This window comes from Cheilinus undulatus, linkage group 10, assembly GCF_018320785.1.
Source record: "Cheilinus undulatus linkage group 10, ASM1832078v1, whole genome shotgun sequence".
Taxonomy (NCBI): Eukaryota; Metazoa; Chordata; class Actinopteri; order Labriformes; family Labridae; genus Cheilinus; species Cheilinus undulatus.
In genome coordinates, this window is record NC_054874.1 from 30561138 (window position 1) to 30573081 (window position 11944).

Consider the following 11944-nt stretch of genomic DNA (forward strand, 5'->3'; position numbering starts at 1 on the left):
CAGTGGGAACAGCAAGTTCTATATAAAAACAGCTGGCACAGCATTAAAAGACATGAAATATGATTACAGGGAGGGAGGAGAGGAGTAAGGAAACTTCTTAGTCACTGCAACAGCTAGCTGAAACTTAAGTAGTATTGCTTATACTGCATCAATGAGCCTTTGCTATCTCAAGGTCCTACAGTAAGTCCAACAAGGTTCGTTAGTCTTCTCTACAAAAACAGACATAGAACTGATCAGTGAACTCCATGACCCCACCAACACACCGCAAGGGTAAAAACCTATCCTCTGTTTTATAGAAGACAGATTGCTTTTCCTCTGCAGCTCTCTGTGATGACATTTCCCGGGCAGTCAGAGCAGTGTGATGCCCGAACAGCCTTCAACTTTAAGCTTTGGGAAAAAAAGGAAGACAAAAGAAAAACACAATTTTGGGCATTCAATTCACAAAAGCATCATTATTCCTCTTTGCAACTCAAAAGAGGTCAGCCATAACAACACAAAAACATCCAGAACCTTCATCATCTTAGTGCTGACTCAACAACATTAAGTGTGGCAATGATGAACCTTACTGACAACTACAACAACCTCTGCCAAGCAATTGCTTGGGGTGTTCCCTCTTAATTTTTAATGTGTTTTCCCTCCTAAGTGGGAGTTTAAGACCTGACTAACAGAGGGCTTCCACAGCCACCACCAGTGCTTTTATACAACAAATAAAGGTTAATGAGGATGGTCACACAGCTTCAGATGATTTTACTCATCTCCAGGTGACAGCTGCTCTGCTTGTTACCTCAGTACAACACACAAACGTCCACATGTCTTATCACAACAGTATAAAGACACTCTCCTTACAATCATATGTACAACCAACCTACATACAAAAATAGTAGCCTGTTGTTTAAGTCAACCCATGTTAGCTTAAAGGGATGGTTCAGACCTTTGGAAGTGGGGTTATTTGAGGAGATGCTGTTCAGCATAGCCCTTATATCATTAACCAGCCAAATGCCAGCTCTTCAGTAGGCTATAAAACAGTGCCTATAAAAGGTATTCACCCCCTTGGATGTTTTACCCTTTAATTCATTTTATAACTCAATCATGGTCAATTTTATTTGGCTTTTTGGCAAAAAAAAAAACCCTCTTTAATATCAAAGTGAAAACAGATTTCAGCAAAGTAATGTCACTTAATGTATGTAAAATAAGTGACTGCATAAATATTCACCCCCTTCAAATCAGTATTCAATAGATGAATCTTTGCAGCACTCAGTCTTTGTGGATAGTCTCAGGCTGTGTCCAAAACCACTCACTCATTCCCTTCTTCCTATCCACTATACTGTATAGTGAGCAGCATATAGTGGACTATATAGTGGACTCAACTGCAAAACACAAAAATGATTTTGAACATTACCCCGGCCGCAGGCAATGACATCAACGCCGTCTCACAATTAAATCGTTTAGCAACAACGGTCTGTAGTTTTTATGACAATGGCTGAGGATCGAAATTAACTGAAAACTAATAGTAAATGTGATGTATTTTCCCCTTAAAAATAAAAATACTAATAGATAAAAAAGCTTGTGTCTTTAGTGGCAAAGTAGTGTACATTTTTGTGTGTAATGTAACTTAAGATGATGGTCTCATGTCTTGCAATCCTCAGAGTTACTCCTTTTTAAATCCTTAACATTTTCTTACAGATTTGGTTAAAACCAACAAACAAAAGGTATAAAATAAAGTTTCTATATGTGTTCCTGTGCTCCCCTCATTCGTCCGTCATGTTTGAGAGCAGCAACTACTATGCATGATGGTAAATATTGCTGGGCTAGTGAGCACCAGTTGTTCACTACTTTTCAAAATGCATTGTGGGATAGAATGAGTGCACTATATAGTGAATAACAATGCTCACTCAGAATTCGGACACCACCACAAAATGGCATATTCACTTTATAGTGCACTATAAATTTAATAGGGAGTGATTTTGAAAACAGCCTCAATCGGGCCTGCACATTTAAATTACTGCAATTTTCTCCATTCTTCTTTGCAAAACTGCTCAAGCTCTGTCAGGTTGAATGGGGACCGGGCATGAACAGCCCTTTGCAAGTTCAGCCACAAATTCTGTATTGGATTGAGGTCTGGGCTTTTACTCCAGCACATTCATCTTGTTGTCTTTAAACCATTTTTGTACATGTTTCACTGTATGCATCAAGTCATGGTCTTGCTGAAAAAAATCTCCCAAGATGTAGTTCTCTTGCAGACTGAATTAGACTGTCCTCCAGGATTTTCCTATATTTTGCCTTATTCATTTTACCCTTTACCTTGACTTCCAGGGTCGGCTGCTGAGAAGCATCCCCACAGCATGATGCTGCCACCACTATACTTCATAATGGGGATGGTGTGTTTATGGTTATATTTATACCAAAGAACTTTTTTCCACTTGACCATGGAGTCTCTCACATGCCTTTTGGTGAACTCTAGTCAAGAGTTGCCAGTTTCCTATAGCTAAAGGTTTGGTTGATGAAGAGCCATGGGAACAGTTTTATGCAGAGTCTCTCCCATTGAGGCTGCTGAAGCTTGTAATTCCTTCAAGGTCATGGATGTATTGGTGGCCTCTTCACTAGTCTCCTTCTTGCACACTCACTCAGTTTGTGAGGACAGCCTGATCTGGGCAGATTTACACATGTGCTATATTCCTTCAATTTATTGATGATGGCTTTAACTGAACTTCAGGGGGATGTTCAGTGCCCTGGATTTTTTTTTTTCTGTATCCATCCCTTGACTTAAACTTTTCAATAACCTTTTCTCTGAGTTTGTTGGAGTGTTCTTTTGTCTTCATGGTGAAATGATAGCCAGGAATACTGATTAACCAGTGACTGGACCATCTAGACACAGGTGTCTTTACACTACAATCACTTGAGACGACATTCACTGCACTCAGGTGCTCTCCATTCCACTAATTGTGAGGTTACTAGCACCAATTGGCTGGACCTCTGTTGAATTAGGTCAGTCACTTTTAAGGTGGTGAAAGGTGGTCACTTCTTTTACATTACATTTTTTTTAATTCAAATGAATTTTACTTTTACTTTACCTTTTACTTTTACTTCAGCAATAAAAGGTTTTCTTTTTTGTAACTTTTTTTTTTTGTCAAAAGACACATTTTACTGACCATGATTGATTTATAAAACCAATAAAAGGATAAAACATCCAAGGGGGTGAAACCTTTTATGGGCACTGTATTGCTGCAGATGGGATCATTTGTACCACACAAATAAGCTAATTCTAACCTGAAAATCAATAACAATATACTTTTTTATCTACTGAGGATTCTTAAGTGCTTGACTTTGCCTCAAGCAAGCTGCTTTGTTCAAAGTTTTCCCAATTGCAACTCAATGGATCTGCAGTTTACCAGTCAACTTTATGATTATGATTATGCCAGACAAACTAATGCCAGGTGTGCACTGTGTGATTTCAAGCTGACTTTATAACAGGGTCATCTTAGCAGGTGGAGCCTATCATCCAGGTAAATCAGGGATTGTATTCAATGTATGTAGAAATTCCCTGATGATAGTTACAGCCTACGGATTCATGTATAAGTGTGAAAAACTTACTTTCCTCTGTTTCAATTCTGTCCCCCACTTCCTGACCCCCAACAGGCATTCAGGATCACTTGATTGCAAAGACGTACAGTATGGTGTATACTTACATCATCATTGATTTCGAGGTCACAGACAACTAGCTAAATCACATGAAGCATTTTGTAACTGTGTTTTAAAAAGTGCTATATAAATAAGGTGTATTATTATCATTATTATTATTATTATTATTATTATTATTATTATTATGTATAGCCTAGCATCTGTGTTGGCAATCTGACCCATCTATCCTTCAAGGAGTTGAGCTGACTGACATCTCCTGTGGATAATACACTTGTTATTGTAAAGTATCTCAAACAAGCCCCACTTCAAAAAAGGAACTATCCCTTTAACTTCATATTCCTGTGGCACAGTCTGGGCTGGCCGTTCCTTGCGTTTATCCCTTTCCAGGTGTCTCTGTCTGCCTACATCAGTTTTGAAGTCACCCAGCATAATTTTGGAATCCCTCAACATAATCCTCTCCAGGACGCCTACAAGACACTTCAAGAAGGCGTCATACTCTGTTGGTGCATAACGACACACAAAAGTCTGAGCCTTACATCAAAGTCATATGGAGACAACTTTTCTGTCCCCGGGGAGAACTCTAGCCCAGCTTCCCTCAGCTGTAGACTCTGGAGTATCACCACACAAGCTTGTGATTCATACCCTGTGAAACTATATGAAGCAGACCAGGTGCTATAGGTGGGTCGATATTTGTCATGATGCCACAGTGTTACAGGTTGTATTTTTTTGCACTAATAACTCGCTGAAGTCTCAGACTGTTTATAGATGAACTGTAAGTTGTGACAGTGTTGTGAGATGACATGACTTGTTTCAGAGGTCACTTTGCCAGTCTTGTAAACATGTATGGTGTCAGTTGCAGACGCAAGGTTCATTTGTGTCCTAGTTCTATCATAACCCACCTCAGATGACTGGTTAAAATATGAGCCTACAGTAAATAAGCATATTATAGCCTGTACTAAATTGTGGTATTTAAAAAAATAATAATATACGATACATACTGAGCTCATCAGTGTGAATCTCTTATTCTAAAAAGTTGGGTCAGCCATATAAATCAAATTTCCTTGCCAGGTGCTTACCTCTGGTGCTGGGACTGTGAAAAAGTGAGAGTCTAGGAGTTTTGTCCCAGAGCTAGAGGTAAGCTACGACAAATGTGGGCGGTACGATGTTACATCCACAAAAGCTATGGTTCCCTCCAACCAGAGTGGGAACATTTCACATCTGTATGTCCAAAGTGGGATGCAAGGAGACAACAGACCAAGGACTTGTCCTTTGCTTGCAGTCTGACCTACAAAGAAGCTGACACTGATGCTTACATTGCTGGCGGGCAGCCTGAAGGAAAGAGACTGAATTCTTTGTTTTGCTGTGGTATGCCCGGACACATGGCCTGAAGCTTGGCTACCAGATGCTCACTGTTGAACTTTATCACAAGGACATGTAGGTCTTCTGTGGACTGCTGTTTGGGGGGTGTCCTTCTCTGAGGCTTAATTGCAGTGGGCAACTATTGGAGGTGCTGGAGAAATAAATTCACACCAGAGCCACATGTTTCTAAAAACATTTGAAACTAATGCTAAAGCTGTTAGCATTAGCAACACTAGCTCTCAGACTCTTTAATGTTTACAATGTTATGTTTGACATACTAACATACTGCTTACACTGTCCATGGAGCTGTGAGGCACTCCAGCCTGTCCTGTTTCCCAAAAGAAAAGTGTTAAGACTTGCTGTGGATTCTACAATCTCCAGTGAGGAGAAAGCCTCACTAAACAATGCTAAACTAAAGTAATACAGCCTACTTTAGGTATGGTTCATTATCCTGATTTCATATCATACTTACACATTAATCAGGAGCAGAGTTAGGAAGCATTACTTTTGAAACTAACTCGTTAGATTACTGCGTTACATACTGAGAAAAGTAACTTGTTACATTCCTGCGTTACCTACTTCTAAAACGAACGCGTTTGAGAACTTTTGCGTTACTAAATATTAAAACCCTATAGCCACTTGTTCCACTCGGTGATTGTTAAAACGACACATATCGACCGCATGTCTGCATTTGAATGTGCAGACTCTAATGACAATGTACAGCCTAATTTACAGCCCATAATTTGTATTTCTGCAGCCTGAGAACACCACTAACAGATACGAAAATCTTTACAGCTCTTTAACATGCACCTGGGCACCTGGGTGTGATGAAAACTTTCTTAAACATAATTTCAGAATGTTAGCACAGGAGGCCTGGCATTTAGTCTGTTTTATAAATAAAATCAAACTAAGATTATTATGAAATTATCTTGTTTTCCCATTTGTTGCTAATTTTTGTTAAAGCAAAAAGTTATTTTGATTCTATAATCAGATTGTACCGGATCAAATTGGACCGAATCAAACTGACTCGAACCGAATTGTATTTTAATGAATCGTCAGTGAATCGAATTGTCTTGAGAAGGAGAGATTCACACCCCTAGTACAATGTTTACTACTTCAGCAAAACATGTGTCATTTCTCACAGATTTATTTTACATGCAGAAATCTGAGGAGTGATGAGTATTTTAACCCCTGTTGGAACCTATAGATGGATGCTGAAGAGTGGTGGGGCTGGGAGTACAAGCACAGCACTAATATGGTATAGCAACAGCACTGACAAAGCAGAGAGTAAAACCAGAAATATTACAGCATAAACAGACTGCGAAATGGAAGGATGCATGTAATAGGTGATAGATGTCAAGTATGAAATCAGTGCAGCTTGTGCTGCCTGTCTGGATTGCATGCGACTGTCCACTCGTTGTGTAATTATCAAAGAAATGTTTTCTAAAGACTTTTTTTGAGTGTTTCAGGTGAGTTCAGGTCACATGGAAGATGGAGTTTGATGTCCTACTTGAGGGGGCTTCTCAGATACACAGTCTCACTGCAGAAAAACTGTGTGGGCCAAACTGAATCTCCAAAGCAAAAGCACAGCAAAGCACTTTTCTTTGAAGCTCCCTCTTTTTCTGACTTATCCCTCTTTCCCTCCCTCTATCAAAGGTCACGGGTGAGTCTGAATGTGCCTGTCAGCAGTGACACACACACGCACACACACTGAAAGTTGGGGGAGTTAAGGCACAGCTCCTTCCCCTTCCAGTCAGATTGGAGTCTGACTCTGGCTTTGAATTGGCACAGCCCGTGGCTCCCAACAACTGCTCACATTTAATCCAACTACAGAGTGAGCATGTGCACATTTCTGTGTGTGCATGTGTGTGTTCAAGACGGGAAGAGGAAGATTACACATGTCACCTGAGGAAATACAAATAAGACAGAGAGAAAAAGAGGGAGGGAGGGAGACGAGATGGTGACAGAGCGTTGGCGTCTTCATGCAAGTCCATACGTGCATTCAGCCGCGTGCTTCTCACTTCATGGGGATTATGGGATGGATAGTTATAAATATGGTGATGCAGCAGCTGTACAGCGGCCACACACAGTATCCTATCAGTCTCAGTCTGCTGCATGACAGGGTCATATCAGCGCTTGCCTATGACAGAATGAAGAGATCAGCCAATGAACCAGCAACTCAGCTATATTTGGAAAACATTTGTCTGATGCATTTAACTTTCATCACTGACTCTCCCTGAACTTTGAGAGCCACCCTTCAGATTTTAAACAGGCCAAACATGTTTTTATTGTTTCAAAGCTGCATTCTCTCATATCTGGCTCCAATCTTTCCTCAACAAATCCTTTTCTCTTCAAGATTTTTTTGGATGTAGCTTATGTAATATTTTAAGACAGAAAAAAAATTGGATGCTAGTAGAAAGTGGCAGCCACTTTAATCTCAATTTGTAATGGTGTAAGTTTGATATTTTAAAGCTGTGGATGGCTCCTGAATGATTGGACTTCAAGTACTTGGTGGCAGCCGGAGCAAAGCGGCAAAGCTCTGGGTGCTAAATTGAGGGATAATACATTATTAAGCCAGCCACATGGATGAATATTTTACACGATTCTTCACTCTTGACGCCAACTGCTAACATCCAGCTCCTAGATAGCAGGACACCAGGATGACAGACTTGTCACATTATGGGAGTCTGTTGTATGGCACCCCATGTTTTTCCTTGCTTACTGTTATTTAATAATTCTGCTGCATATTCAACTTTTTTAGCATCTTTTCTCAAGATTTTGAAAAAGTCATGTTTATGAAATAAAACATCTCATTTTGCCTATTATGCCCCCCTCCCTCTGTGTCTTTCTTTCTCCCCCATTTGGTGTATCTAAAGTAGTTTTTCCTCCCTGTTTTACTGAGAAGCAAGGCTGCAAGGAGGGGACATCTGCAGTGGACCATCAAAGCATGCTGGGAAAAGTAAGGATGGGGTTGGAGGGTAAGATGGGAGCATATCGCAGAAGGGTGGATGGTGAATTAGGGTAGTCTCTTGTGTCGTTGGGAGCAGAACGTTACGTGCCTGCAGCCAGCCGACCGTGGATAAGTAAAGGAGACTCTTCTCTAAATAATTCATTCCAATGGGAGCCTACTGAACACACACAAACACACACATGCAGTGTACTCTCATGCACATAAATGGTTGCTTCTTGCAGTAGAATACGGCACACACACAAAACACACACCCACTCTTGGGCTCACAAAGAGCAAGCTTCTAATTTTACTCTCTGATGAATATTTATAGATGGATGAGGAAACATTGTTTTAGAATTAAAAATGAACATTTTGGTGGAGCATCAAAGATGCTCCAAGCAGTTTGGTGAGTAAAACCTGTATTTATGTTAACTTTGAAAAAGAATCACACCTGGTGTTAATAAAATAAGAATGTGCATTACTCTTGTCATGCTCCCTTAAAAGTACAAGTAAGCATTTCTAAGTGATTGCATTGATGGTGGGTACATTTGAACCCCTTTAAAATCAAAAATAACATTCACACATTTCTATATTTCACTCAGTGACTCAGTGTCGTACTCAACAAATCAGAAAACTGCAGGAAGAATTACATAAAAATTAAGACCTGTAGTCTGTTACCTGCTCTTTTTATGACAACTGCCACAACATCATGCAGGCGTGCTAACTCCTGCTGAGCCGGTGTGTGTACTTATAGAGAAGACCTGCTGAGAGCTGAGGAGATTAAAGAAAACCAAGCAGACACCACTTATGATGCACACCAATATTTCAGGAAAAACAGAAGAAGGCATAACCAAAGAGGGTTTCTGATTTCTCTCTGTATATCATTTCAGTCAGTGTTTTCACGCTTGCTCATAAATCCTGAACATTTCTTAAAGTTTTGACATCTTGAATGAACACAAACAGCCACATTTTTCATTTTGACCTCATCTATCATTTTTCCTGCCAATGCCCTCTCAAATTGTTCATGTGACTTGAGGGTAAACAGATGTGAGAACACAGCAGGAAGTAGTGAGGTACATTTACCATGAGCAGATGGGAGGGGGTGGTGATGTTTATATCCTACGACCATGGACCCTGTGCACGCAACCAGTGTCACCTCCATGCACAACACTGAAATTCATCGTTTTGTTTCGTTTTCACTAGTATGTCCCTATCTGCTCTTTTGGTTGACATTCTGAATCTGTTAAACTACACATAGCACTGATACAGTGCATTGGTTCCCAAATGGCACTAGTGGAGCCAGAGGTGGGGGTGGTGCTAGTTGAGGGGATGGAGGGGGTTCATCGGCCCTCCTGGAGCCCAAGTGTTTGAAAAAAAAAAAAAAAAAAACTAAAAAAAAGTGTTCTTTTGGATGGCCTTATGGTAGACAAACTCGATAAAGTGTCCCCTATGGCGTTGCTGGGCGCTGTTTCTCTTAAATTAATAACTTTTTAAACTTGAGAAGTTCACGGTTTTCTTGAAATTTAACAGATCCTCTTTATTATTATACTTTCTACTGTGGCCCTGATATTGGATAGTTTAAACATGGAGTAGTTTGATTTATTATTATTTCTGCAGTACACATTATAGTGACAAAAATGAAGCTCCAACCTATAACTCTCACACTCTCCCCCATGATAAAATGCAAAACAAGACTCTACTGAATGCAAAAAAAAAAAAAAAGATAAAGTCAGTCATGAATGCTTGCCAAACAAAAAAAAAACAACCTCATTGTTCCAGACCAAACACTGAAGATCCAAGAGGCCAAGCCTGCGAAAGTCTATGTGAAGAAGATAATGTGGCCCACTCCCTGCTCATGAAATGCAAAGTACCGGGTCAGGACCACATTGAGTACAGAATTAATATAGGGGAGAGTGGGGTAAAATGAACCAGTGGGTAAGTTGACCCACCCCCTGTTCCTGGTAAACAGTAAACAACTGTTGTCATGTGACCCTAAATTTAGGAAGCACTTCTCATTTCTCTCTGCCTCGGACAAAGCGAAGCACATGGCATAAGCAGTTAGTAATTTTTAACACAAAGAACATTTTTTTTGTGTGTGTGTTAAAGTAAATTTCTGCATGTCAGGTATATTAAGCTTTGTATCAAATCCAATTTATCCAGGTCTAAAATGGTATATTACACATTTATATCATTTACCAATGTATAAAACCATGTGAATAATTTGGCTAAAGATTAGCCTGAATAACAAAGCTAGCAACATTTTTCCAAAATGTTGGCTATGGGGCAAAGTGAGCCATATGTTGTGGGGTAAATTGAGCCATTGGTTCATTTTACCCCACCATAAGTTTAAAAAGTTACATTAATGTTCAGAATCATAAAATACTACTAAATGTTAAATTAACCAACTGACTGTAAATCATGCCAACAAGAGGAAAAACAACTGGGGCTCAACACCCCTTGATGAGATGGAGAGAGCAATGAAAGAAGTCAAGGGCAGAAAGTCGATCAGATCTGTTGCAAAGGTGCGAAATATTGACAGGTCAACCCTGCGGAGGTATATGAAGAAGAGGGAGGCAAAGGAAGTAAAACTATAGGGTAAGCAAAGAAGGTCTTTACAGAAGAGGTAGAAAGGGAGCTGGCAGATCAGTTACATGGCCTTACACCAAAAAAGTGCTGTGAGCTGGCATTAGAATTGGCACAAAGAAATTGTATTCCTGTGCCAAACAACAGGAAAGAAAAGGGTTTAGCAGGTAGGTTGTACAGTTAATCACATGATTCAGGTGGTCTGGAACTAACATGTCTTGTTTAGTTATGATAGTGTCTTGATAAACTGTATTCTTGTAGGTCGAGATTGGTCCAAGAATTTTATGGCATGCCACAATCTCTCCTGCCGTATGCCTGAAGCAACATCTTTGGGAAGAGCTACAGCTTTCAATAAACACACAGTTGGGGAGTTCTTTGACAATCTTAATCAAGTGATGGACATGTGACAGACACTTTTTTTTACACCAAGACAACTCTAATACAATAGTTATAGTTAGTTGATAGTGTGTACTTATCAACGACTACCAGGATATCTATTAAGGGCTGTTTCCTTTTCAGTGCTTTTACATGATTTATAAGATTTAAGTTCTGATTCTCAACATAGCTCTTTCATGTTGTTTCCTCTCTTTTAAAGGCACAAATTCCCTCCAGACATGATTTACAATGTTGATGAAACAGGCGTCACAACAGTGCAGACACCAAAGCAAGTTGTGGCAGAAAAAGGAAAAAAAGCAAGTTAGCGCCATCACATCTGCTGAAAGAGGAGAGTGAGTGACAGTGGTTTGTGCAGTCGATGCTAGTGGAAATGAAGTCCCTCCAATGTTCATCTTCCCAAGGGTTAGATACAAAGACCATTTCATAACAGAGGGACCTCCAGGATCAATTGGTACCTCCACCAGATCTAGTTGGATCAATTAAGACACCTTCACTGTGTTCCTTGAACATCTCGTCCAGTACACCAACTGTTCTGTTGACCATCCCATGCTGTTAATCCTTGATAACCATGAGGCTCACATTTCACTGAAGGCTTTGGACATATCAAAAAGAAATGGTGTTGTAATGCTTACAATTTCACCCCATACTTCCCATCACCTGCAGCCTCTTGATAAGAGTGTTTATGGTCCATTTAAGACCTATTACGACAGACCTCTTGATGGTTGGATGAGATCTAACCCCGGTAAAACAGCCAGCATATACCAAATCCCTGGGTGTGTGAATGAGGCTTTCATGTCAGCAATGACACCGCAGAGCATCTCCTCTGGATTCAGGTCCACAGGGATTTTCCCTTACAACAGAGATGTTTTCTCTGATGCAGAGTTTGGACCATCCATGGTGTCAGACAGGCCAATCCCTGAACTGCAGTCTGCCACCACAGATGATGCACCTGTGCCTATATCCTCCATCTCTGTTGAACTGCAGTCTGCCACCAATAGATGGTTTTGATTGTGTATT